Below are 27893 nucleotides of genomic sequence, written 5' to 3'. Positions count from 1 at the left end.
AACTCCCTGCTGTGGGATGATAGATTTGCTCATTTGTTTTAAGCACCCATCCATCCATCTATCCATCTTCAAGCAAATAAAACCTTTTGCTCTCATGAACTGATACAAAACTGGCTTGATAAGATGCTGTGTATAGGCTATATTAAACACTGTATGGAACGTAAAGTCTGCACCAGCTTACCATTTACTTACCTTTCTGGAAAACAGCCACAAGGGGGCATTCAAAGCACACAGAGTCAAGTCCACAATGAAGATGCCACAAAAATCTTTCCTGACAAAGGGCACTGAAATGCAAGAATAATAAAGCACAATTACTCCACACAAGTTTTGAATTTGCATAACACAATAAAACAGGAATATTTTAACAATACTATACCAATTCCATGATTTTGCCGTATGAAATATTATTTAACATTGTTTGGGCGGGGAGCGTCAAGTATTTAGGACGTGCCTGCCGGAGCTCCGCAGGAATGTGACTATTAAACTTTTTTTTAGCACGATTTATTGAAGTTTCTTTTATAGCTTTGGTTCATTACGTTGTCTACCCACATTTATGCTCAAACTGTTTTGGTAATTTATTAAACCATGGCAAACCGGGGTAAATCCGACACCTCGAAAGTAGGCCGTAGCAACCACGCCTGTCGCCTGAGCCCGAGGCTGCTCCAGTACTCGATGCTAACGAGCATCTGCTAAAGTGTATGGAGGAGATGCTGGAGGGTGTGCGCTCAGATCTTGTGAGTAAATTTGACGAAATTGTGTCCGGGGCTGTGAGAAGGGAGATTACGACTGCTCTTGCTCCGCTGGAAGCTAAAGTTACTTCACACGAACGAGCTATTGCAGACCTTGAGCGCTCGCTACTGACCACGATGACAAGCTAACAACCCTTGGAGCAACTGTTGCTTCGCTAAAGGATATGGTGGAATCCATATCGAAGAAATGTGAGGACTTGGAAGGACGGTCGAGACTGAATATGTACGGGTGGTCGGTGTGCCTGAAGGATCTGAGGGAAGCCGCTCAACGGATTTTGTGGCTACATTACTTCAGGATTTACTCGGTTTATCCTACAACCCGCGCTGGACAGGTCTCACCGGACCCTCCGTGCTAAACCTAAGGACGGGGAACCCCCACGTCCCTTCGTCGCCAGAGTGAATATGTTTCAACAACGTAACGAAATCCTGCGTAAGGCAAGTGAAGCATCTCCTCTGATTTATAATGGGAGGATTTCTGTTTTCCCGGATTTCACTGCTGCTGTGGCCAAAAAACGGACTGCCTTTACTAAAGTTAAGAAGGAGCTGCACTGCTGTCCAGGTGTCAAATTTGGTCTTTTCTACCCGGCCATATTGCGGATTACTCTTCCAAGTGGCCAAGTCCAGAGGTTTGAAGATCCGTCGCTCGCCATGGACTTTGTTGAGAAAAGCTGAAAAATGCGGTGATCCCTGACTGTGTTTGAATGTTTGCCCTATGGCAGACATTTCCAATGACAAATTTTTGCGCTTATACACGGGGATTGCTATGACTTTGTTGACACTTGTTGTTATAGTTTTGTTACGGCTAATTTTTTGGCCCCAAGGACCATAATGTAACTTGCACTAATGCTGCAGATTTGATAATTGAAGTTGGCTTTCTTGCACTTTAAGTATTGTCTTTGCACACTGGTTTGCACCCCCCTTTTTTTTTTTTTTTTTTTTTTGTGTGTTATAATTTAAGGGGAAGGAAGAGAGAAAGTATTTTATTTATCCGTTTCCATTTGTTTATTGTGATTATTATTACTACATCAAGTTTTGTTTTTTTTTGTGTGTGTTGAAACACAATATTGTGCACCTAGATTTCGTTCTTGTTGCATTCTATTTGGAGGTTTTTTTTTTTTCTCTACGAACTCTCCAAGGACTTTTTGTAGGTCGGACCATGGGCATTTTGTGGGGGGAGTGGCTTCGCGCATCCCGATTGGGGGATGCTTCTGCGAGATGTTCGTTTGTTTTTTTTACTAGTTTTAATTTTGTGTTGTGTACCTCCAACTCTTCCTTATCTTTTCTTCTGATTAACCCTTTGTTTTATCAATCAAGCGCCCTGATTCTTCCGGTTACTTATATGTCTTACTCTTTGCTATGGCTCCATTACTAGGACAGGACCTTCAATTTGCCAGTTTCAACTGCAAGGGGCTGAATAACCCTGTCAACGTAGTAAAGTACTACATTACCTCACCAGTTGGGAGCAAGAGTCTCTTTCTACAGGAGACTCATCTTAGGAAACAAGATCATCAGAAACTGAAAGAACTGGGTTGGCCAAATCTATCATTCATCTTTTTCTGGTAAGGCCAGGGGTGCAGCTATTCTTTTACATAAATCTGTCCCTTTTACTTGTGATCAGATTATTTCTGATCACAATGGTAGATATGTTATCGTCGCAGGTTCAATTGGGATATACGCGTTACATTGGCTAATGTCTATGCTCCCAACTGGGATGATGAAGCTTTCTATAGACGCTTTTTTCTCTGACTTCCGGATATGTCACTCATTATTTAATATTAGGCGGAGATTTCATTGTTGGCTCAACTCGACACTTGACCGTTCTTCATCCAAGCCGGCCGTGCTCTCTCGATCGGCCAAAACAATTCACTCATTTATGCAGGAGTTTGCAGTATCTGATGCGTGGCGTTTTCTTAATCCTTTGAAAAGGGAGTACTCCTTCTTCTCGCCTGTACATCGTACATTCACTCGCATTGACCTTTTTCTTATTGATAATAGGCTGGTACCATCCTTGTCCTTGTGTAGATATGATGCCATCGTTTATCTGACCATGCCCCCACTTTGATGGATGTTAAATTAGGCATGTTATCATCTCAACGCCCATTATGGCAATTAAACACACGTCTTCTCTCAAACACTAGCTTTATTGACTACATTTCGAAACAGATAGATTTTTTCCTGACAACGAATAGAGCACCGGGTATCTCTCCCTCTCTTCTTTGGGAATCATTGAAGGCTTTTATTAGGGGAGAGATAATTTCTTTTATTCATTTCGAGAATAAATTAAGAAATGAGAAGTTGAATACCCTAAGACGACCAATTGCGCAACTTGATAATATGTACGCGGCCTGTGCTTCCCCAAATGTGTATAAAGAGCGGTCTGTCACGCAATCCGAATTTGATATACTCATGACCCACCGCACTACAGAACTTATGTTTGCGGTCCGGGCACAGTTTTTCGAATTCGGTGATAAGGCCAGCAAATTGTTGGCACACCAATCCGCCAGGTGTCTGCATCGCGTCAGATTATTAAGATTCAAACTGACACAGGTGTGACAACAGATCCCTGTCAGATTAACCTTGCTTTTGAAAATTTTATAGGTTATTGTATTCATCTGAATCCACATCCACGGATGCTGACTTGGATAATTTTTTTGCCAAATTGGAAGTGCCTACTGTTGATCAGGAAACAGCGGTTAACCTGGGTAGACCTATTACTTTGTCAGAACTTAATGCGGCTATGCGATCTCTTCAGGAGGAAAATGCCCAGGCCCTGATGGGTACCCCTCTGAGTTCTATAAAGCGTTTGGGATAAACTTGCCCACTCTTATTAGAAATGTATAATGATGCTTTTGCTATTGGGGTCCTGCCCGAGACTCTTAATCAGGCCACCATCTCCCTTCTTTTGAAAAAAGCCAAAGACCCTCTTTGTTGTTCAGCCTATCGTCCGATAAGCCTTTTAAATGCCGACTTTAAACTGTTATCAAGTTTTAGCTATTCGTCTCGAGTGTGTTCTGCCTACAGTAGTTCACTCAGACCAGACCGGTTTGTTCAAAATAGACATTCTTTTTCTAATATTAGGAGGCTTTTTAATGTTATTACAATGACTCATCCCATAACATCCCGAAGCCTTGATCTCTCTCGATGCTGAAAAGGCTTTTGACCGAGTTAATGGTCTTACCTCTTTTATATTATCAAAAAGTTGGTTTTGGTGTAGCTTTTTGACTTGGATTAAGTTACTCTATTCTAACCCACAGGTCTCGGTTATGACTAATAACACTCGGTCGGAGTATTTCCTCCTCCATCGCATCTACAAGACAGATGCCATTGAGTCCCCTTTTATTTGCCCTGGCCTATTGAGCCGCTTGCCTCCATGCTTCGTTCGAGTCCAACTATTGTGGCATACAACGTTATAGTTTGGAAGTCAAGGTCCTCTTTACGCTGATGACTTACTTTTTATACGTTTCAGATCTGCACAACTCTATTCCTGCTGCGTTGGCACCTGCTTTCAGACTTTGGCCGGTTATCTGGTATAAGCTGAATCTGGGTAAAGTGAATTGTTTCCTATTAACTCAGCGGCTAGGGCTCTCCCGCTGCATGCTTTCCTTTCAGAGTAGCCAATGACAGTTTCACATATCTTGGAGTTCGAGTTACGCATAGGTAAGGACTTTTTAATGCTAACTTTTCTCCCTTGCTGTTGAAAGTTAAAGAAGACTTTGAGCGCTGGTCCTTGCTTAGTTGTCTCTGGTAGCTCGAATTAACTGTGTCAAATGAATGTTCTCCCCCGTTTTTGTATCTTTCTTTCAATGTGTCCCGATTTTTTTAACAAATTCCTTTTTGGTCGGGTAGATTCTCTTGTTTCAGATTTTCTCTGGGAGGGGAGGGTCCCTAGATTGTCTAGACAATATTTACAGAGACCTAAGCCCGCTTGGGGGGATGGCCTTACCGAACTTCAGGTACTACTATTGGGCTTCCAATATGGGGTTTTGACAGCCTGGCTTCGGTGTGGCCCATCCTCTCCTGAGTGGCTTGTAATGGAGACGAATTCAGCAAAACCTGTGTCTCTCACAGCTATTGTATTCACCATTAAATCTTCGACTGTTGCTTACACAAAGAATAGCGTAGTTAAAACCTCTCTTAAGATTTGGACTCAATTTCGGCGTTATTTTGGTCTACAACTCCTCTCTCCATATGCTCCTATCGCAAACAATCATGTTTTTTCTCCCTCTCTCACAGACAAAACTTTTGTGATTTGGTCAAACCTTGGCATTCGGACCTTTAGGGATTTATTTATTGATGGTGTCTTTGCTACCTTTCAACAACTCTCTGCCAAATTTACTCTTCCATCTCAAGATTTTTTCAGATTTTTACAGGTGCGTAGCTTTGTTCATAGTAATTTTCCCACTTTTCCTAGACTGCCGGAGGACTCGACCTTGACTCCTTGCTTTTGCCCATTCCTAGGCTGAAAGGATCTATTTCGATTCTTTATACCCGCATAGCTTCGATCCGCGCTGAGTCTTTAGGCTCCATCAAGGCCCTCTGGGAGGAGGATATAGGAGAGGCTATCCCTGACGAGCTTTGGTCACGTATCTTAATACGGGTGCATAAGTCTTCTATATGTGCTAGACACTGTCTTATTCAATGCAAGCTTGTTCACCGCGTTTATATATCCAAGGCTCGTCTGTCTAAATTTTATAGCACGGTTTCCCCAGTCTGTGATAGGTGCCAACAGTCACCTGCAAACCTTATACACATGTTTTGGCTGTGCCCCCAGCTGAAGAGTTTTTGGACAGAGGTATTTGTCGTTATATCACACGTGGTTGGCAGAAAAATTGATCCGAACCCCCAGAGTGTCTTATTTGGGGTGTTTTCGGGGCCATCTCCTTTGTCCTCTTCCCAAGACAATTCCTTGTCTTTATGACCATTATTGCAAGGAGGATAATTCTTCTTAAATGGAAATCACCACAACCTCCTTCTTTCATACTTTGGTTGAGGGATATGTTTATTTTCTTAAACTTGAAAAATTAGGATGTCACTACGGGGTTCCTCTGACAAATTTGCAGAAATCTGGCAGCCATTACTACGATTGGTTGGTCAAGTCAATTTCCATTCTGTCCCAGTCTAGTCCTTCGTGTATGTATTTGTCTGCTCATCCTGTGTCCTTTTTCTCGGATCTTCCTTTTCTTATGGTTCCATATTTGCTTTCCTGGGCACAAACTGTACTTACATTTACAATTACATGGGAGGGATTGGAGGTCGTTTTGTTGTGTTTTATGTTTTGTTTTTATAACTCATGGGAATTGCATGGTTTGTTTTATATGTATCGCATTGTAAATGTATGGCTGTGCAATTCTTGTTAAAAACCAAATAAACAAAGTTTGGAAAAAAAAAAAACATTGTTTGGGTACAAATGTAAATGTACAAATCTTTTCTCCTATTAAAGACACACATCTATTTAATGAGCCCAGCTAGTCAGCATTGTTAAGCCAAGCGCTTTAATTTACCCAGGAAGTCTGTTGACATCACAATCTCTTTCCTGTTGGAGACCTGGCCAAGTCTGTGGGTTAGACCTGAGCTGCCTTGATGAAATAGCATCATTCTTGACTGAAGACCAACATGTGTCTCACTTTCCTATGAGGATCTTTATTTAGTATTAACTTGAAAGTTCACTCAGCTGTATCACTCAGCATCTGACTAGCTTAACTGTGGCTAAGAAGTTTAAAACATGGCTGCATGCTAAGGCCACCTGCACACTGGCTGCGTGGCGTAAGCGTGTCAGCTGTGTGGCGTGTTCGTTTTCACTCCGGCTTCCATGTTAACAGGTTAGAGAGTGCACACTGCCTGCCTGACACGCGCATCTCAGGCCAAAAACGTGTACATGCTAGAAATAAGACCAACGCCTATTTTTATACCGACATGCAAGCGCGTTGGAAGCTTTCCCAGGCAAAATAGAATACGAAAAGATGTTTATATGTCATTTCGACATGAATATGTTTAACAACAATAGCAATTATTAGCTTCCCTGGTCTGTGACCCGTTGATGATCCTGTATGCATGTAGGTCACCAAACAGCTGTTCAAGATGATTGCTAAAAAAAGAGCTGCGAAAAAACATTGCAGCATTGAGGATACGGTGGCAACTATCACTGTAAACATCAAGTAGGCTTGGGCGATGGTTCTGGCGCATTCCTTTCCAACCCCATTTTACTTCCTCGCATAACACCGCAGGCGTCCATCAGTATGCTAACCCGCAACTAGCTTGAGAGCGCTAACCTTCAAGACCTCTAAAGAGCCAAGGTGTTCCACATCAACCGTCTTCCTGTCTGGGTTGAAGTAGCTAACCAGGATGGAAAGTGCTTTTCTTACCACCATTGGTAATACTCTCGTCAAGGTTGATGGAAAATGAATACTTCTATGTATTGCTGGAGATCCTCTCTGAATATGTAAAACCAAATCCATGCACCATTTTGTAAGATGCTGCCGTGTGTGACAGCTGACCAACTCAGAGCTACTTTGTCTGTAGCCAGCATTTGGGCCAGATTCACCATCACTGGTGCAAATGTTGAAGGAAGTTTGGCCAGAGTAGCAAGACCCATCGCCTAGACAAAGAAAACATTATTAGATTTTCTTATGTAAAACTTTTGCAAATAGCCTGCTTTTTATTCTAACCCTGTGACTGGGTTATTAAGTCTAGTTCAACTCTAGTACAGTTGACTAAACACATCATAAAAATGGTCTTGGTAATGTAGTCTACTTCTATGTAGCCTGACAATAGCCTACTGGCAAATGTCAAGTAATCTGTCAACAGTGAAATAGTAGTTATGATTTAGTGACACAGAAAACTACAAGCCTATTTAATCTATTTAATCAGCTCCATTTGCACCTCAGCCCTGAGTCAAGACGTGCTATATGAATAGATTCCTTCTATTTAAGCTTGCTCATTCTGGAAAACAATTGTCAACATATTATCTGCTGGACCAGGGCTCATTTTTTCATGACCATAAACATTAGTTAAGGCTAACTTCGACTGCATTAGTCACCGTTAAATGATCCGCCAGAGCAGGTGTTTCGATCACTCATTAATGTTAAACCAGCACCAATGGGCCTTGTTTCATTACGTGATCGTTTTCATTTCGCTTATATCTTACAACAAGATATACAATAGAAATCAGACAACAATACTAATGCAGTGGAGGAGATAGCCTTCACATTGAACTAACATTGTAGCCTAACAACACAATTCACTGATCTTACGTTAGCTGACTAGCTGACTAGCTGACTAGCTTGCTTTCCATTAATGTTAAACATGTTAACAACAATGTTAGAAAAAACATTTATATAGCTGGCAGAAAACAGCACTTATCTCAAAACTAATGTCAGTGTAGCACCAGATAATTTCTCCATAAATGGTCACGTAAATGACATTTTCCCATTCAAAATGGCAATTTTCGCCAAAAAGCAACTACTTTGCAGTTATGTACTGTATATGCAACGGATCTTATTTTACTCTCAGCCGGGGTTTGACTATTAGTAAACAAATCTGCCAGTCATGAGGAGTGAAAACTTTAATGTACAGTTAATTTAGTTAATGCACATGTTGCAGCTGAGATGCTGCCAGCCAGTACCCAAGCACGGTGACATGTGCTGCTAGCTGGCATTTATCTTAAATACTTTCAGCTCAATACTTTCTGTGTTTGTTTGTCTTTGCAGCTATAATTAACTGGTACTGAGAAAACCCAGCGGAGCAGAGTTGTTAACCTTCAGCACACACCGCTTCATGCACACATGCACACAACCAGAAGAGTGGAATGCTTGAGATTTGGAGAAAGAGCCGGGTGGCACTGAGAGCCACTCCTTATGAGTTTGTATCTCTTACTCACAGTAGGAGGAGCCCGGGTTCAGTTTCACAGTGATCTCATTGTTAAGAGAGAAAGAAGCAGTCGTGGAGGGAGTAGAGTACCCACACTTGCAGTACCTTGCACTTGCAGTAGTAATACAAATACAATTTGAGTAGCGTCAGCAAAAAGTTGCTTTCCAAAGTTTTTTGTAAATCTGGTTATATCTGCACCGGGTCACCTATAGTGCAGTTAAAAGGCCATTTCACCCAAATCTTACCCAAACATTTGCTTGTTTACCTTATGGTATCTAATGATGAAGTATAAGGCCATAGTAAGAGTACATTACACTACAAGTAAAGGTCCGATGTTCACTGTTTTTCAGTGAAATTAAACAAGTCTCCGTCAAATTTACAGAACTTATCAAAAGCAAAACTACTGATATTAAAGAAGATGAGAAGAGTCTAGTTTAGCTGTCCCTATAATTCATTTTCATGAACGAATAAAAGGAGAAAACATACGTCGAAAAGAAGGAAAGAGATGCAGAGTTATGATATTCAGTAAATTCAGCACTCAAGATAATCCTCAATCCCCTGAGTGTTTTAAAAAAGGCCTTAAAACATTTCTTTTTAGCAAAGCTTTTGTTCCCCTTCAGATGTTTTTTCATCCTCTCTTCTAAGAATAGCTTGATTAACTTATTTATTCTTTCTTTATTTGTTTTATTTTTCTCTTTTTTTACCTGTAGCACTTTGAGATTTTTTTGATGAAAAGTGCATTATAAATAAAATGTATTCTTATTTATTATTATAAATGTGGAGGAGTAAAAGTACAACCCTTTCCTCTAAGGTTAAAGTGGCAGAATGCCAAATGTAAATTTGAAAACTTAATTACCTCCCACCACTTTCTGGGTGACATCACACTTCATGCAGGACATCCAGAAAGACCGCATTCCACAGCTTCACTCCTCCTCCCTCACATCTTCCTCCTCCTCCCCAGCTGGAGTATCTGTAGGCGAATCAGCGGGCATCAGCCTGGACACACAACAGTGACAGAGACCAGGGATCCGTCATTAAAACGGAGAGAAGCTTCAACTAACAGGTGAGTGTGTTAAAATTGCTCTCTAAACTCTAATGACCCCGTTACCTGGTTGGACTAGCGCTATTTACTATATCATAAATAATCTGAATGAGTTAGTTCTTCAAGAGAAAAGGTTTATTTTGTATCATCATGGAAATACCTTTATTGTTACCTTCATTGGTCTATATTTATAATTAGTATATTATTTTCTACATGAAGGAATCAAAGTTTCTTTACTTCACTGTCAAAAACTATACCGGGTTAAAACATTTCACGAGTTTGTTGTGTTGCATGTTGTGTTGCCGTCAATGCAGAGCTGCTAAACTGCTTTTGTTGTCTGTAAAGCAATGAAAAATACATTATTCTATTCTATTCAATGAGTAGGATTGGGTACAGAAACCATTTTCCATTATGTAACCGGTTCCTACACAACCAGTAGGAATCGGACCGGATTACAACGCAAATTTTGGTTCCACTCAATGTGTCGACTGAAATATTTTCCCGCCCTCGCTCCAAAACAGACGTAAAAATATCTCACTTTCTCTGTAGTCTCCCGTTAGGTAGCTATTGTAAGTTTAGGCTACTTTTAAAATGGCTTATTTTCCCTCTGGGCTCTGGTTAGCAGAGCAACTCAACATTTATTTTGTTACTTGTTATTAGTGTAACTTATTTATTGTTAATTTACTGTAGTTGTGTGTTAGGTGACTTATGTATTTTAGTACTTTAAAACGTTAAAATATTGTTAATTTAAATAGTCTTCTATTTAAAAAAAAAAAAAACTTTAAAAGAGCCTTTCTTTGATCTCTTTCTATTCATGAGAAGCTCAAGAACAGCCGGATAGAAACCTCAAAACAGGTGCAAATAAAATCCAGCACACAAGTTGAAAATAAGCATTTACACAAAATCTATAACTATAATAATGAAGCTTAGTTTAGGAGTCTTAGATTAAGAAAAATCAAAGCTAAAATAGTGATTTTGTTTACATGAGTTGCAGACCGTAAAATATGATTTAAAATCTTCAAATCAAACTGAGTACAAGTCCCTTATGGATCAGGGTACAGAGCGTGGATTGGTGCTGGAGAGATGCCACTCCACCTCCTGGGCACTGCCAGGTGCCCTTGAGCAAGGCACCGTACCCCCCCCCCCCCCAACCTCTCAGGGCGCTGGTCCAGCTGGCAGCCCCCCCCCCACTCACTCTGACATCTTTCCATTTGTTTCAGACCTGTGTGAAGTAACTAACAAAATAAACAGTATCAATTATTAATTAAATAATAATAATTATTATTATTATAATTATTATTATTATTATTATAGGAAGCCTCTAGGGGAATTTAACATAGGGGGGTGTATACTTATGCCCTCTGTATTTTGAGGAATAACATTTATTTATTTACGATAAATTATTCATTCACAAAGAAAATTGGTGTCCTTAAAGGTTGGATTTTCCATAATGTTTTTAATAAAGTCATAAAGATCAATTTCCAAAAGATGATTTTTTTATTCCTCTTTTTAGTCAACTTCAGCATGGTTTCATAAACGTATAGCACCACTGTAATTTAAAAAGATGAGTAGAATTCATGATTATTCACATAAATAATATTATTTGTGTGTAGCGCCCATTTTCAAGGTTTTGAGGACTTGTAGTTTCTATTGGTTCATTTCCTGATGGTGATACTGGACCAGTGGAAGTTAGTAAACAGAGAGTGGAGGTATGTGTGGGCGGAGTCTGAGTCCTCCAGGAATGTCAGCATGTTCTGCCACATTCCTGCCCTCAGCAAACTTGTGTGTCTTCTCCTGCAAACACGAGGAAACTACACAGATAGAAACTTTCACACGTCACTGTCAAACACCTGTTTCCTTGTGTAAAATGTAAACTTGCCTGGTGTGTTAAACTGATCAATGCCAATCAATTAGAACAATGTCTGGTCCAGTTAGACCAAACGTTCAACTAATGTACCTTGTTGTGTAAATGGGCCGGTAATCAGCACAGTATTACTAGTAGGGATGCTGTGATCCTACTATTCAGTCCAGATAGAGACCGAGCACATTGCATCATACTCTGAAAGCCCTCCGGAGGGGAAAACAATTGGCGCCACAATGTGCAACTAACGGCTCAAATACCTACAAAGGGTCTGTATCTGGCTATTAACATCAGATTTAAGCACGGCAATGGATTATTTTAGCAACCTATGTCTACCAGAGAGGACCAGTTAATATTAGTAAGCTAATGTTAGCTATGTAAGCTAAGGCACTTCCAAAAATAATAGTAAAGCTCCCAGTATATCTACATTCCACTTTAATATAAGTTGCATACTGTGTACTAAAGGCTTTAGCTTAACTTACGGATATAAAGTTAGCCTAAAACTGACATTTGTATAAACACAATGTTTGATGTATTATTGGGTAATGGGTATTAGCTTTGTGTCTTCCCATTATTACCGCTGATTTTTAACATCTTTATCCCCTTTTGTCTTCATAAATTCATTCGGTTTTTCGGTTTTTGCAGCTCATAAAACGATGGTTTCTTCAAATTGTTGTTAGTGCATCCCACCACACCCCAGCTTTTAGGCATTTTGTTGTTGTTAGCTATCAGAAGGAATTGATGAGGAGAAACCTTCACACAGTTCAAAGTCAATAGAGAGCGAAGAGTCGATTTCCTTCTAGTGGGGGCGGGACTTGTTAATGTCACTGTCTCTACACAGAGTCCTACACCTGGGTCTAAGGTATCTGCTGATCTGATGCTAGGCTTAATTTAATAAGCTGTAGGACTCTGTGTGGAAGTGACTGGGATCATCCGCTTATATGTTCAGTAAGACAACATCAGGCTTGACTTAAACATTGCTTTCCTGATTATAATAACTTTGCAAAATCTAAATATAATAAATACACAGATACAAATACGTTAGCATAAAAACTATCACAGATAGCTACAACATTTTTGAAATGTTTTCCATCTCCTGTTATTGTTTATACTGAGAAAGGTTTATTATTTCATGGATTTCACAAATTTCAGTAAGACAGTTATGCCGTAAACCATTTAAATCTGAGCATGCACGACTCACATCTGCACTTGATTTACATCGGGGAGTGACAGGCAATAACAATGTGGCATCTCACAAAGAAATTTGGTGCTATATCAAATCTAAGAGTAAACAGTATTTTTAAAGTGTGTAGATGCTGTATTTCGATTCAGATTTTTTACGGCTTCATTATATTTTACATATTCAAAATCATACTGGGAAGCATGCAAACGGGCTACTGATTAGTTAAGTTGATATTGTAATTATCAATCTGGTTCAGCTGGCTGAAACTGGAAACGTGAGCTTGGATTAGAGTTTTGGTGTACTGACAATCTGCTGTGTGCTGTTTTTGAACAGTGCATTGTTTCCATCTAACACCGGTCCATGATGTTTATCATCTTATCTATTGTTGAATGTACAGTAATCAGCAACTCTTGCTATCAGATAAACATTACTGACTTTCTACTTTTTTCTGCACTGAAGCAAAACTAGAATGCTTTCCAAAACTCAGTTTCTCTCCATTTTTGTCTTTAAGAACAAGAGAAATGGTTTAACACAAGTGGAAATCAGGTCTCTGTAGACTATATCCTTGATGGACCCCTTACCGGGACTGCTCTGGTGCCGTAGGAAATTCCGCCGGATGCATGTCTTTTCGCCTTTTTCCATTTCCTTCCGCTTTCTTTTTTGTTGAAATTTAGATTTATGAGGACTATTGTTAACTGCTCCTCAGATTGCAGGGTCACTCTGAGAATTACTGCTCGAGATCTTCTCTCCTGCTCCTGAATGTAAACGGGAGAAGGAGGTACAACATGTTAAAAAAAACATTAGCTGATGTGTGTTGGCAAAATGGATGTAAGCTTGTTTTTTCTTTGATTTGTTTCTTTGCAAAGAGTCTGTCAGTGTGTGTTTCCTGTGGAGTTCAGTATGTGAGAACATTCCTAAACCCATGTGTTGAGTATCTGTTTGCCTATCTGTATACTGACACCGTGGGAGAGTGATTTCTTAAACTTGTTTTTACTCTCAGGCTGTCTAACTTTCACCCATCACACAGGAGGAAGGTTACAGTATTATATATAATGGGAACAGCGGGGTGAGACAGTTGCTGTTTCCATGACAGAGACAACTCTCATCAACTTTTATTTGATATATTCAATCATCTCCACAACTAAACAAGCCACAATAAAATGTTACTAATCCTTGCCTCTTTGAACTATTGTAGCGTATATTTTTTTAGCATTTTATGTCAGCTGCAAAAATTGTCTACTACCATACTGTGAGGGACCAAGCAGTTATTGTAACTCAATATATACAGGCTGGTTTATACTGCTGTATACTCAACATATAGACTAGTTTATGCTGCTGTATACTAAATATATAGAATGGTTTATTCTGCTGTATACTGCAACATGTCTTTCCAGAGCAATTGCCCAAATTCAATGGAAGTGAAAAGATAATCTACATGATTAGCTATCTTAATATTAAGTGTCGACAAATTTTCGTGGGAATATTTAACATTAACATCAACACTTTCTCTTAACGGCTGACCGTAACGGCAGGAAATGCTACCGTTAGCTTAACATTTTCTCTCTTAACGGCTGAGTGTAACGGCTGGAAATGCTAACGTTAGCTTAATAGTTACTCTTAACGGCTGAGTGTAACGTCAGGAAATGCTAACGTTAGCTTAATATTTACTCTTAACGGCTGAGTGTAACGGCTGGAAATGCTAACGTTAGCTTAATAGTTACTCTTAACGGCTGAGTGTAACGTCAGGAAATGCTAACGTTAGCTTAATATTTACTCTTAACGGCTGAGTGTAACGTCAGGAAATGCTAACGTTAGCTTAATATTTACTCTTAACGGCTGAGCGTAACGGCTGTAAATGCTAACGTTACCTTAACATTTTCCCTTAACGGCTGAGCGTAACGGCTGTAAATGCTAACGTTACCTTAACATTTTCCCTTAACGGCTGAGTGTAACGGCTGGAAATGCTAACGTTAGCTTAACATTTTCTCTTAACGGCTGAGTGTAACGGCAGTAAATGCTAACGTTAGCTTAACATTTTCTCTTAACGGCTGAGTGTAACGGCTGGAAATGCTAACGATAGCTTAAAATTTTCTCTTAACGGCTGAGTGTAACGGCTGGAAATGCTAACGTTACCTTAACATTTTCTCTTAACACAAGCAACAACTTTGGCTCATAGACAGTTAAAGACAGGTTTGGTTACACATTTAGCGTTAGCTCTTTGAAAAAACGCCCAAAATAGCTAACGCTAACTGTTAATGTTACTTGTCTGAAGTTAGCTAGTGTGGGAAAATAATACAATGACTGAGGTGGTGATGAACAGGGCACTCAGGAACGGCCACGTAAAAGCTGGCTTACAGTATATACTGAATTAACCAAAGACTAAATAAGAGTGTGTGTATGTGTGACATATTATACATTATGCTTTGCAGCTGGGTTACAGCTAAGGAGGAAGAGAACAGGCAGGGCAATCTTAGTCAGATATGCTACAGTGGGCACGGGAGGAGGAGATGGTGAGGCCAAGGACACTAAAGTTCAGGACGGTCTGATAACTCAGAGAACAGGACATACCAACTTAGAAGGGAGTGGACATAGCTGTCTTGTGAAGTAAATGATAACTGAAAATAATAGACATGCAAGAAGGGAGAGGCAGAGCAGGGATTGTAACCCAGCAACAGTATAGCTGACCAATCAGGCCCCACAAGGGGAACCAATATAACCCTGAGCACAATATTGTCTAAGTGCCTTTTGGGGGACCTCTGTACTAGACAAGTCTCCATCAGGTCCGTGCACGTGTAACTGCTCGGAAACGCATTTCATCTGTTGACCACAAGAATAAACACTGTGTTAAATTCATCATGGAGTCAGTTGTCAGTTTATAGAAGGATTTCCCCAACAAATTTGGTGACCCCGACGTGATAACGTAATTGGACAGGGGAATCCAACTGGACCTTGGCATTGTGTCCACGGTCCGGTTCAGCTCAGCCACCGGACTGACATCCCGCAGCCCGTGAAGGGGACTGAGCGGCGATACTGCGACTCGTTGGTGTGATCACTGGGAGCTCTCAACAAAAGAGGTAGGCAGAAGCCTGTTTAAAATCAAAATTCTGTTATTGGCTGAAAACTAAATTGATGTGATCACATTTCAACTGTCGTAAGTGTTGTTTTAAGCGAAAAGTATTGATTGAATGTGCTGTAATTAAAGGGATATAAACAGATGAAATGTTGGGGCATGTGATGTGATTAAACAGAGAAAAACAACTAGAGAGTTGTAAGAGAATTGTTGAATAATACGGGTGGCGGTAGGAGAGGAAAAGGGACAAATAGTCAGAGGAAAATACGTCCAGATGGTTGACGAGGTAGGAGACTGCTAAGGACAGATAGTTCAGATGAGTGATTGTGAATTGCCACCCTTGGTTCTGTGTGAACAACCCGAAAAGGAATTGCAGTTAACAGATTGTCATTGTAATATTACGAGTCCACCGCGAGTGTATTTGTGCAAAGGAGTGAGAGGTCACTTTTTAAGTTGTAAAGATTATAGAGATGTGCATAAAAAGGCTCTAGATGGAGTCTTAATGAAAAAGTTGTTTGTTGTTGCATGTGTGATTTTTGTTGTGGTTTGGCTTGTTGGATTTTTTCTCACTGCTTATTTGTTGTAAAATGACGACCCCTTATGGTAAAGTGTTAGTAGGGGCAGTGAAAAAGTATGGGAGTAAAGGAGAGGAGAAAGTAGCTAAAGAGATTGTGAAAGAATGGGAGAGAGGAGGATGGATTGAGGGAGAAGGGCGCCGTCCCCGGAGAAAGTGAATGAAATAGTGAAGTATGAAAAAAGTAAGTTGGAGTATGCGGAAAGGCAGGCAGAGGAGGAAAGAAAAGAAAATGGTTTAAATTGACTAAACCAAAGCAGATGGAGTATGAAGCGCAGAAAGAGAAATATGGGGTGGGGTTGAAAATGACAAATGCAATACAGAAACAATTGGGATTGACAAAACAAGATGACAAAAGTTCACCAAAAACTGAGACAGAAGCCGAACAGAATAAAACCGCTAGCGCAGAGAAAACCCCGCTGCCCGCTGAAGCGCCCCCGCCAACAAACCCTTTTTATCCAGACATAAGAAACCTAAGAATTTCCGCTCCACCTCCGCCGTATACAGGTCCAACGGCATCAAAACCCACAGTCCAAGCCCCAGTGGTAACTGCCCATTTACAGCCAAATGCATTACAAATAGACGTACCACAGGACCCATTGATACCGGCATTAGAGGGCCGCGTACAGGATTTAGAATGTTATCTAAATTTAATGGTACAGTCAGCGTCAGGGGGAGCAGCAGCGGCTCCACTACAACCAGCGGTCACAGTCCCAGCCGGCCCAAGCAAAGCTAGTACCCCATATTCAGCGTCTTTTTGCCAACAAAATCCAGAGCATTTTCACATGTCAGTAAAAGGACCCAGTCCACCTCACCACAGTACCCCACAAGACTCAGGAAGTAAGGAAGATAGCGAACAGTCAGACAGCAGCAGGGAAAGTGAGCAAACAGACAGAAGCTCTAGCTCTAGGGAAAGAACTAAAAAACGACATAAACGCAGGCCCAGATCTAGATCACAAAGTCCTCAAGACGTTTTTGTAGCAGGCACATTTAAAGGTAAATTTACCAACGAGGACCCTGACGAAGTTATGCTGCGAAGATCAACTAGAATAAGGGAAAGACTTAACAAAGAGTTCAGAGAGATAAAGGAGCAGCAAGAGAAGCTGCGTCGAACAGTGAATGAGCTCAGTGAGGGAGAGCAGACGCGCCACACACCAGAGGCGGGGCTACAATGCCCACTCCGCCCAGTAGGAGGAGGAGGAGGACTGTTGATGTACACCCCTTACAGTTTTGGTGACCTAGATTCTCTGTGTGCAAAACTCCCCTCCCTGACAGGAGGGGCTGAGCATTTCCTCACAGCTTTCAATAGTCTTACAGCAGGAGTGCAGCTGTGTTTGGGAGATCTCAGAGCAGTATTGGGTAGAGTAATGGGGGCAGATGAAGCTAGTGCTGCCCTCACCAGAGGGGGAGCTGGACCCACTGTTCCCGCATCAGTGCCTGCATCAGCAGTAACCCCTGGCATTTGGGCTGAGCTGCACCGCATGTATCCTACAGTTGGGGATCATGCAGCATGGCATGATTTAAAAAGACTAAGTGATGAAAATTTTGATGCCTATGCAGATAGAGCAAAAAAGATTTGGCAGCGTGCTATGAGGGAACCGTGGGACCAGTCCGCCGCCACAGTGGCGCTGTTCCGCCATGGGGTACTAGGGGGATTACCCACAGCAGTTCAGACACAGTTAGGAGGAGTAGTAGGCCTGCAAACAATGACCGATGCAACATGGGGCGAGAATGTGCGTCATTTCCTGTCAAAACACCAAAAAGGAGCAGAGCAACAAGAAGATGAATTAAAAGGACTACAAACTCAATTGTTAAAGAAACAACTGGAAGAATTAAACAAGCCCAAGCCCAGCAAAGCTAAACAAATGACAGTCTCACAGAACCCCCAACAGTCAGAAGCCCCTCACAGTTGCAGACATGCTGTCTTTTCTGGGCCTCACAGGATACAGCCGCTCACATATCCCTGACTATACCAACAGAACTCATCGCTGTCTCACCGCCCCCCTCCTATGGACAACAGAGGCCGAGGCCGCCTTCTCTGACCTCAAAAGTGCCCTAGCAAGGGCAGAGACACTCACCTCCCCAGACTACTCACTCCCATTTCATATGGATGTTTCTGAAAACAATGGCTTTCTCAATGCCATTTTATTTCAGAAAAAAGGGGGAGACAGACATGTACTGATGTACCACTCATCAAGGAAAGATAGCAGCATCAGCCGAGATGTGCAGAATGTTGCTACCTGAGGCACACAGACCAACACATGAAGGAAGAAAACAGACTCTCCTGAATCTGTCTGAGCTGTGGTGGCACCCCAATTTGAGGGACATGGTGACACATTTTTGTCAGGAATGCAGGGTGTGTGGAGAGCATAATGTTCAGAAACCATACACCACACTAAAAGGAGCGTACCCAGTCCCCACAGCTTGTTTTCAAGATATCAGTATAGATTATACTGATATGGGCGCAGAAAATGTGGTAGGGGGAAAAAGGTATCTTCTGGTGATGGTAGACAGGTTCTCTAGGTGGGTAGAAGCCATTCCCACCGGAAAAGAGGACGCAAAAACAGTGGTGAAATGGCTCAAAACTGAACTCATCCCGAGGTATGGGGTCCCCAGGCAAATAAGGTCAGATAATGGCACACATTTTAACAACAAACTACTAAGAGAAGTAGAACAGGCCCTGGGAATCACTCATGCCTTCGGATCAGTTTATCATCCACAGTCACAGGGAATGGTGGAAAGAGCAAACCAGACATTGAAGGCTAAGATAGCTAAGGCATGTGCAGGAAGCAAGTTAACATGGGTAGAAGCGCTCCCATTGGCCCTCATGGCTATGAGGTCCTCAGAAGGACGAGAAACACATTTGACCCCACACGAAATAATGACAGGGAGAAAAATGCCAGGACCTCCACTAGATGGAGGTCACATGCCAATGTTAGATGTTCAGCAAATAGAAATGACAGACTATATGAAAAAGCTAACATCTCTGGTTTCAGCCCTTTCTACGCAGGTCCAGTTGGCGAACAGGAAACCGCAGGAGGGAGCAACACTACCTGTCAAGGTAGGCGACTGGGTCAGGGTCAAAGTTCACAAGAGGAAGTGGACTGACCCCAGGTGGTCCGGGCCGTACCAGGTGGGGGAGGTTACTTCACACTCGGTCCAGGTTAAAGGTAAAAAAGGAGCACCTTGGCACCACCTGACACATTGTGCCCCAGTCGCACCTCCTAGCCGCCCATTGGCAGAAATTAGAAAAGCAATCCAAAATGTATAGATGGAAGAGATGTTTTGGCGGGGAACAGCCCCCACATAGTACATCCATAACTTGGAAGGCAATGGGGTTTGGGAAAAAGACAACAGTTGTCCTAGCAGTAGTAGTAGTAGTGGGAGTTGCAGCATTAGTTCTGGGGTTGGAACATGCGTATGGGGACCGAGACCACAAAGAACAATCACCCGGTAGTGTCCAACCACCTCTCAGTAACAAAGGAAATGAAACTAGACGAGAGAAAAGAAGAGCAGTTTGGGCAGTAGTGAAGCAACACACTAAGGGCCCATCCCCAAGGTGCGGTGCCAGATTGACTCTCCCCTATGTGAGAGACTCAACCACGTCATTTACCTTTGATTTGTGTCAGGCTATAGACTGCGGGGGGTATAATAGTTTCTACAAAAACACAGATGTGTACATCTGTGACGACTATCAAAAGGTAGAGGACTGTGAAAGGAGCGCTTCCGGACAGGTGAAAGGTAGTCTCTGTAACAGCTGGTATGACGCGGGTTGGACAACAGGAGGGTGGAAACCATGGGCGAGGTTGACAGACAAAAGAGATTGGTGGGTACAACAAGATGAATGGGAGATATTATCTATACAGCGGGACTATAGTTCAGACCCACGAAAAATCCCATAACCCTGTCAGTAAATAGAGCAATTGGGAGCAGGAACGGTCAGGATGTGTGGATGTTAGCCATAGGTGTATGGATAGCAGGAAATGACCAGATAACCCCCTGCAGATAAATATTTTGGATCCCCTCACGCACACACAGAATGACACAGACATGGCAGAGACTACAGTAAAACCCCCCTGAAGGAGGAAGACGTAATAGTGCAGGACTTCTCTAAAATGAGGGTGGAAGATGTGTTAGAGTTATCAGCAGGTGCAGGCCAGGACAATTTATGGATCAGGTGGCTAATACAGAATGCCAAAGAACAACACATGGAAGGGTGCGTGGCCTGTGCCACAGCTAGACCAGTCATGTTCACTAACCCGGCCCCGTTGTTTCCTAATGAGGACCCAGCAGGATATGCATGCATGTTGAACTTCACACACTCTAAGACAGCTTCCCGCAATTGTACTACCCTAGCATCCCTCTTTCCCCAGGCTTTGAAAAACCAGGGTATTTTACCGCCATAAAGGGGGAGGGTGCAAGATATCACTGTTTCAATCTCACCGGATCAAGCAAGCCCACAATCAAACTAGGTGATATACCCCAGACTGGTGCAACACAACTGTACAAAACAAAACAGCCCTAGGCCCAGTGGCTAGAATAGGACTATTCTACTATTGTGGTGGTCTTAGGTTGTACTCCCAGATAAAGTTCCCAAATCAAACGTCAGGAGTTTGTGCTATGGTTAGATTAGCTATGCCCATATCCTTGGTGGGGAGTAGAGTCCACTATACCCACCATAAGGCTGTGCAACTGACCGTAAAGAGAAGGCGCAGGGCCCGTAGTATGCAAGGCCCGGCTTTTGATCCATGGGCGGGAACCCCAACCTATATAGACAGCATAGGAGTTCCTAGGGGTGTCCCGAATGAATACAAATTGGCAGATCAAATAGCCGCAGGATTTGAGAATATACCACTGCTTTCAGCCATCTTCCCCGTCACTCCCAGCAAAAATGTAGATAGGATAAATTTTGTGCATTATAATGTTTTACGCTTGAGCAATGCAACTAGGGATGCCATCGAAGGCCTGGCCGAGCAGACGGCCCCAACGTCCCTCATGGCGCTCCAGAATAGGATGGCGCTGGACATGCTGTTGGCTGAAAAAGGAGGAGTCTGTTCCATGTTCGGAGAGATGTGCTGTACGGTCATCCCTAACAACACTGCCCGGATGGGAAGGTCACCAGGGCTTTGAACCAACTTCGAGCCCTTTCCCAGGAGATGCATGACGCCTCAGGTGTATCAAATCCATTGGAGGGGTGGATGACAACCTTTTTTGGCAAATGGAAGAATCTTATCACTGCTTGTTTGACATCTATTGCTGTTTTTCTCGCTATTCTAGTTACCTGTGGGTGTTGCTGTGTGCCCTGCCTGCGGACCATGACATCCCGGCTCATCACCACTGCCTTGTCCAAAGAAAAAGCGCGCCTCCCTATTCCGCTGGGATGCTGCCATTACTCACCATGCCAGAGGACGGGGAGGATGTTGAGGCACTGCAGTTAGTGTAAAAAGTGTTCGCACCTAGTAGGTGCGAAAAGGGGGAATTTGTGGGAAAATAATACAATGACTGAGGTGGTGATGAACAGGGCACTCAGGAACGGCCACGTAAAAGCTGGCTTACAGTATATACTGAATTAACCAAAGACTAAATAAGAGTGTGTGTATGTGTGACATATTATACATTATGCTTTGCAGCTGGGTTACAGCTAAGGAGGAAGAGAACAGGCAGGGCAATCTTAGTCAGATATGCTACAGTGGGCACGGGAGGAGGAGATGGTGAGGCCAAGGACACTAAAGTTCAGGACGGTCTGATAACTCAGAGAACAGGACATACAACTTAGAAGGGAGTGGACATAGCTGTCTTGTGAAGTAAATGATAACTGAAAAAATAGACATGCAAGAAGGGAGAGGCAGAGCAGGGATTGTAACCCAGCAACAGTATAGCTGACCAATCAGGCCCACAAGGGGAACCAATATAACCCTGAGCACAATATTGTCTAAGTGCCTTTTGGGGGACCTCTGTACTAGACAAGTCTCCATCAGGTCCGTGCACGTGTAACTGCTCGGAAACGCATTTCATCTGTTGACCACAAGAATAAACACTGTGTTAAATTCATCATGGAGTCAGTTGTCAGTTTATAGAAGGATTTCCCCAACACTAGCTAACATTAACTTTACACTTTTTGTTTTTTAAACTCACCAAGTCCTTTTTTTTTCAAAACTCTATCCAAGTAAAAAAGTGTTCAGCAAAAAACGACAGAACGGGAACTCAAACTCACTCCTTAAATTCGTATTAAAAACGGGTTAACTTGTTTAATTTGACCATTTTTGTCTTTCCCCACTTATTAATTAGCTAGATGTCAGTTAACTAGCTGTCAGTTGGGTTTTCCGTTGGATTGAAGGGCTCGTGGCGCTCCGATCCAATGGAATGCTGTTCTCTTAAAGAGACAGACACAAACTAAAATGATCTATTAAGTTGGTTATGGATCCATAGCAGTGCTGTATTCAAGACCACCTTAGTCGAGTCCAAGACCAGGACTAGTTGAGTCCAAGTCAAGACCGAGTCCAAAGAGGTTCAAGTCCAAGACAAGACCGAGTCTAAAAAGGTTTGAGTCTGAGTCAAGACCGAGTCCAGGATAGAAAAAAAAGGTCTCATGTATGACAGTATCAAGACAATCATTTTGGGTTTCCCTTTCCCTCCAATATTATTATCAACATAATGAAGACACCTGGACTCGGTCCAGACCAGAAGCCATATTGGGCAAGACCAGTGGCCGAGACCGAGACAAGTCCAAGTCCAAATACTAGCGAGTCCGAGACCATAGAAAACCGGTCTCAAATCCGGACTCGAGTCCAAGACCAGACTCAAGTTCTACAGCCCTGATCCATAGACGGTTTAAAATAGAGGATCTCTGGTTTACATTGTGTTCTTTCTCTTTGTATGAGAGGCCGTTAGTGATTTGGATAAAATTTATTATGATATATAATTGTGAGATTGCCTGATATACATTGTGAAATCATAGGCTTTTATATTTCTGGAAATTAAGTTGACTATGCATCATATTTAAGCTGGAAAGTAACTATTAGTACATATACTCAAATAGCCTAAGATTACTAGAAGGTTGGTACTTGTAGGCCTACTTTACTTACTGTAAGACTCCATTTTATGCAACTTTATAATTATACTTCACCACATTTCAAAGAGAAATATTACTGCACTGCATTTATTGATGGCTAAAGTATTTGCATCTTTCAAATTGACATTTAGAAGTAGTCTAAGAAGTAAGAATAAACCGATACCGCCATATGGTTTGGTGATCTTGTTGGATTAGAATGACATTTAATGTAATTATACTATGTTTTATTCTAACTAAGGTTACAAGTGCAGTTTACTGATGTGTCGTCTGTCTCTTTGCAGGTCCAAGATGGAGCTGAAGGTGTGGGTGGAGGGCGCCGTCAGAGTGGTCTGCGGCCTATCCCTTAAAACCTCCTGCCAGGATGTCGTCATAGCTCTCGCACAAGCAATTGGTAAGTCTCACTGGGCTCATCCTCATCCAACACTGTTTATAGTCATACATGTTTTAATTTATAATACGTTGTTGTTTTTGTAAATCCTTCCATCACTGTTGTTAGGAACACTGTCACAGACGTTACATTAGCTTTCCCACAACAGGTCAAAATGAGTGATAACTGCAAGATTTGATGAAAACTCCCAATGTTAAAGTCAAGGGTCCGCTCTTGCACCCAATGCGGCGCAAAGCCCAATGCAAGTTTCTTTGCTATTTTAAGATAGTCCAGCGCCCACGTCGTTTAGCAAATGCACCTGCACCCAACGGTGCGCTCATGGGCGTGCTGGTGTTACAGGGAGGTGTGTTCAGGTGCATTCTGGGCATGCTGGTCTTACAGGGAGGTGTGTTCAGGTGCATTCTGGGCGTGCTGGTCTTACAGGGAGGTGTGTTCAGGTGCATTCTGGGCGTGCTGGTCTTACAGGGAGGTGTGTTCAGGTGCATTCTGGGCGTGCTGGTCTTACAGGGAGGTGTGTTCAGGTGCATTCTGGGCGTGATGGTCTTACAGGGAGGTGTGTTCAGGTGCATTCTGGGCGTGCTGGTCTTACAGGGAGGTGTGTTCAGGTGCATTCTGGGCGTGATGGTCTTACAGGGAGGTGTGTTCAGGTGCATTCTGGGCGTGCTGGTCTTACAGGGAGGTGTGTTCAGGTGCATTCTGGGCATGTCTTACAGGGAGGTGTGTTCAGGTGCATTCTGGGCATGCTGGTCTTACAGGGAGGTGTGTTCAGGTGCATTCTGGGCGTGCTGGTCTTACAGGGAGGTGTGTTCAGGTGCATTCTGGGCGTGCTGGTCTTACAGGGAGGTGTGTTCAGGTGCATTCTGGGCGTGCTGGTCTTACAGGGAGTTGTGTTCAGGTGCATTCTGGGCGTGCTGGTCTTACAGGGAGGTGTGTTCAGGTGCATTCTGGGCGTGCTGGTTTTACAGGGAGGTGTGTTCAGGTGCATTCTGGGCATGTCTTACAGGGAGGTGTGTTCAGGTGCATTCTGGGTGTATTGCTATCTTGAGGTAGGGGCAAGTGATTGCGCCATTTACCAACAAAAACCTGGTCCAAAGTTGAGATGGTCTGATTGAATTTTCTGCTTCCAGATTCTGATTCTGATTCCTGAAAAAATGATCTTTAGAAAAGAAAAGACAGAACACAAACAATTACGTGCAGTGCATTGTGCGAACACATTCCCATTGGTGTCAAACTTGATTTTTAATAATCCTACAACCTTTTCTCTTGTGCCACCAATGATGCATTTGCATGTTTTTCTCTTTGAACAGCACCATCGTCACTAGGTTTTGTATTGCAGAGTGCATTTGTTTTGTGAAAACTGCAAACTATAGATTGGCTAAGACCTTTTGCATTTAAGTACTTTGTGCCAAACCAAAACACAAATATAAAGATTTCCCGCAGAAACCTTTGACGTGACACCACTGGAAACTATTTTCTTGGATTCTTTTCTAAGCAACATGTTTGTGATTTTGTTTTTTCACATTCTGATTGACAATTCTCACTATTAAACAGTTAATTCCTCCTGCGATTCCTTTGTTATGCAGCCCCCATTTCCACAACATCTAGCTGTTTGTTGCTTGTGATAAAGCCCGCTGTTAAGCATGAATCCTTTATGTATCTGTGTTTTCCGCAGGTCAGACCGGTCGTTACATTCTTATCTTCAAGCTGCGAGGCACCGAGAGACAGCTGGTTGCTGATGACTGTCCTCTTCAGCATCTGGCTCAGCTGGGGACAGCTGGCCTCGGATGTCCAGTTCATTCTGCGGAGGACAGGTCCCAGCCTCAGTGACGGCCAAGACACCCCCAAAACAAAAAGACGTTTTCCCCCTCCCCAACCATCAGAACCAGAGCCCCTCAGACACAGTGAGCACACAAGGCTCTCACCTTCAATCTGGGCCCTCAACACATCCCAAGAGGACCAAACCAAGCAGGGCCTGGTCTCCGTCCCCCCGAGACTCCCGGAACCCGAGCCTCCCCTGTCTCGTTCCTAGACGCTGTCAACCCTGTGAAGGCAATCCCCTCTTCCTCCTCCAAAGAGGAGATGTTTAGGCAGATTCTGCAGCAGCAGAACCGGCTGCGAGACCTGGAGATCCAGCTTCATGCTCTGGAGCGAGAGACAGAGGTGTTGGAGCGAGAGAGGTCTGCCACAGTCCCTAGCCTGACCCCGGTCCCCGAAGGCGAACTGGAGAAACTGGAGCAGCGTCTGAGGCAGAACGAGGCAGATTTGATGTACAGCGAGCAGTGGGAGGAGCAGTTACAGGAAGAGCTGGACAGAGAACAAGGTATGTGTTCAGACCAGTTTACATTCTCCACATTGTTTTGGTGAGCGACTTCTTCTTCTGACGTTTCTAAAACCAGAAACGTTAACCCATCATCAACAGAAATGCATAGACGTCTACACCAGATCCAGTCGTCGGTGGATGCTGATGGTTATCGGATCAAGGAGCTCCACGAGCGTTCTGAACATCTACAGCAGAAAATACAGCACCGAGCCCACAGACAAAGCTCTCGGGCCGGCGCTCGGCAGGCTGAGGAGGCCCGGAGGCCTCTGGAGCAGGAGCTCCACCTCCGCCTGCTGCAGGGACAGGAACTGGATGCAACGCTGTCAGAGACACAGAGGGATCACCAAACCATGGAGGAAAAGCTGCAGGTATGAATCTCCATAATCTCACAATATTTCAAAGGGCTCGGGCAGCGACATTTCAGACCCAATTTCTTTCAAGTGAATCACCACACTAAAGGAATAAAAGGAACTTTTGGGTTGGCTTGTCACTGGGGCGGTACCTTAATGGGACAAAATGTACCTTTCCAGAGGTACTTTGTTGTATCTTTGTAGGAAGGGTTGGGGGGGGGGGGGTGTCAGTGACAGTAAACATGGGGGGGGGGGGGGTTGAGTTTTCTTTGTTTTGAATTTACTTGGCCATGCAGGCCAAAATCAATATGTTCATGTTTTATTTTTTCTACTTATTTTGTTTTTTTACTATACACACTGCCGGGTAGCATTTATCTTTGTCCATAACAATACTCATAATCATAATGTCTTTGTTAGTTATATTCTATATAATTAACTCGGTTTACACCGATCACCATTTCTAGCCACTGGGGGGCCTAGGCAGGCTGGGGGGACGCATATTAATGTTAAGAAACTTCATAAAGTGGAATTTTCATCCCATGCGACCTTTCATTAATCTTTGCAGCTCTATCTATGACAAAGACATAAAAAACCGAGGCTATAAATAGAGAACGGGAGGGTTAACATGTTTTCAACCCAAAGCGTGTGCTGTTAGTGATGTAATGTTCCCTGCGTCCTCTTCCAGGACAGATGGAAGACGGTGCAGGACCTGGACAAGGAGCTGAGACAGTGTAAGCTGCAGCAGTTTATCCAGCAGACCGCCATGCCAGACGCAGACCAGACACACGTTCTGCCTGTCTCTGAAGTTTACCTCAGCAGCGCTGGTATAATTGAGTAGGATCACTGTACGTCATCAGATTGTTTGAAGTGATTATGAGGAGAAGTTAGAGTAGTGCCACTGTGTTACAATACTAGTAGTTTAATGTGAAAGTATCCGGCTTTCTTGTTTTTAGCACATGTACAGTATCAAAAGAGAAATACTGGCATTGAAGAAGAGTCACGACTAGTTCCACTGAACAAGTTAGTTGTCAGATCATTTATAAAAGTGTTGTGTGAGAAGGAAAGAAAGAAAGAAAGAAAGAAAGGAAGGAAGAAAGGGATGCAAGCTCAAATTAACAGAAACAAGGATGAATAATTAAATAAACACAGATGTCTGACCCAATTTTCTCTGTTTCCTCTACAGGACACCGTGAACTGGAAGTTATCTAAAACCCGTCCTGTGTGTGTGTGTGTGTGTGTGTGTGTGTGTGTGTGTGCATGTGTGTGTGTGTGTGTGTGTGTGTGTGTGTGTGTGTGTGTGTGTGTTTAGCGCTTCACTCCCAGCTTCTTTGTGAAAATAGTCTCTTTGAAATGAAATATAACAATGACAAATGACTACTGGTAAAAATGAAGAATTGTATTTTTGTTTTTATATTTTC

At 42.7% G+C, this 27893-nt stretch overlaps 1 long non-coding RNA gene and 1 pseudogene across 1 annotated transcript; one reads left to right on the top strand and one right to left on the bottom strand.

Moving 5' to 3' along the window:
* Positions 1–262: 262 nt before the first annotated feature.
* On the bottom strand, positions 263–22682 carry LOC116678146 (uncharacterized). The gene is made up of 4 exons (XR_004329180.1): positions 22481–22682; positions 13283–13456; positions 9464–9611; positions 263–284 (listed from the first exon to the last, which is right to left on the bottom strand). It is a non-coding gene; the product is annotated as an uncharacterized LOC116678146 (long non-coding RNA).
* LOC116678142 (ras association domain-containing protein 7-like) lies at positions 9597–27589 on the top strand (annotated as a pseudogene).
* Positions 27590–27893: the final 304 nt, after the last annotated feature.

The sequence above is a fragment of the Etheostoma spectabile genome, unplaced genomic scaffold (assembly GCF_008692095.1).
Source record: "Etheostoma spectabile isolate EspeVRDwgs_2016 unplaced genomic scaffold, UIUC_Espe_1.0 scaffold00006502, whole genome shotgun sequence".
Lineage (NCBI taxonomy): Eukaryota > Metazoa > Chordata > Actinopteri > Perciformes > Percidae > Etheostoma > Etheostoma spectabile.
Note: the sequence above shows the minus strand (reverse complement) of the source record. Positions and strands in the feature narration are given on the sequence as shown.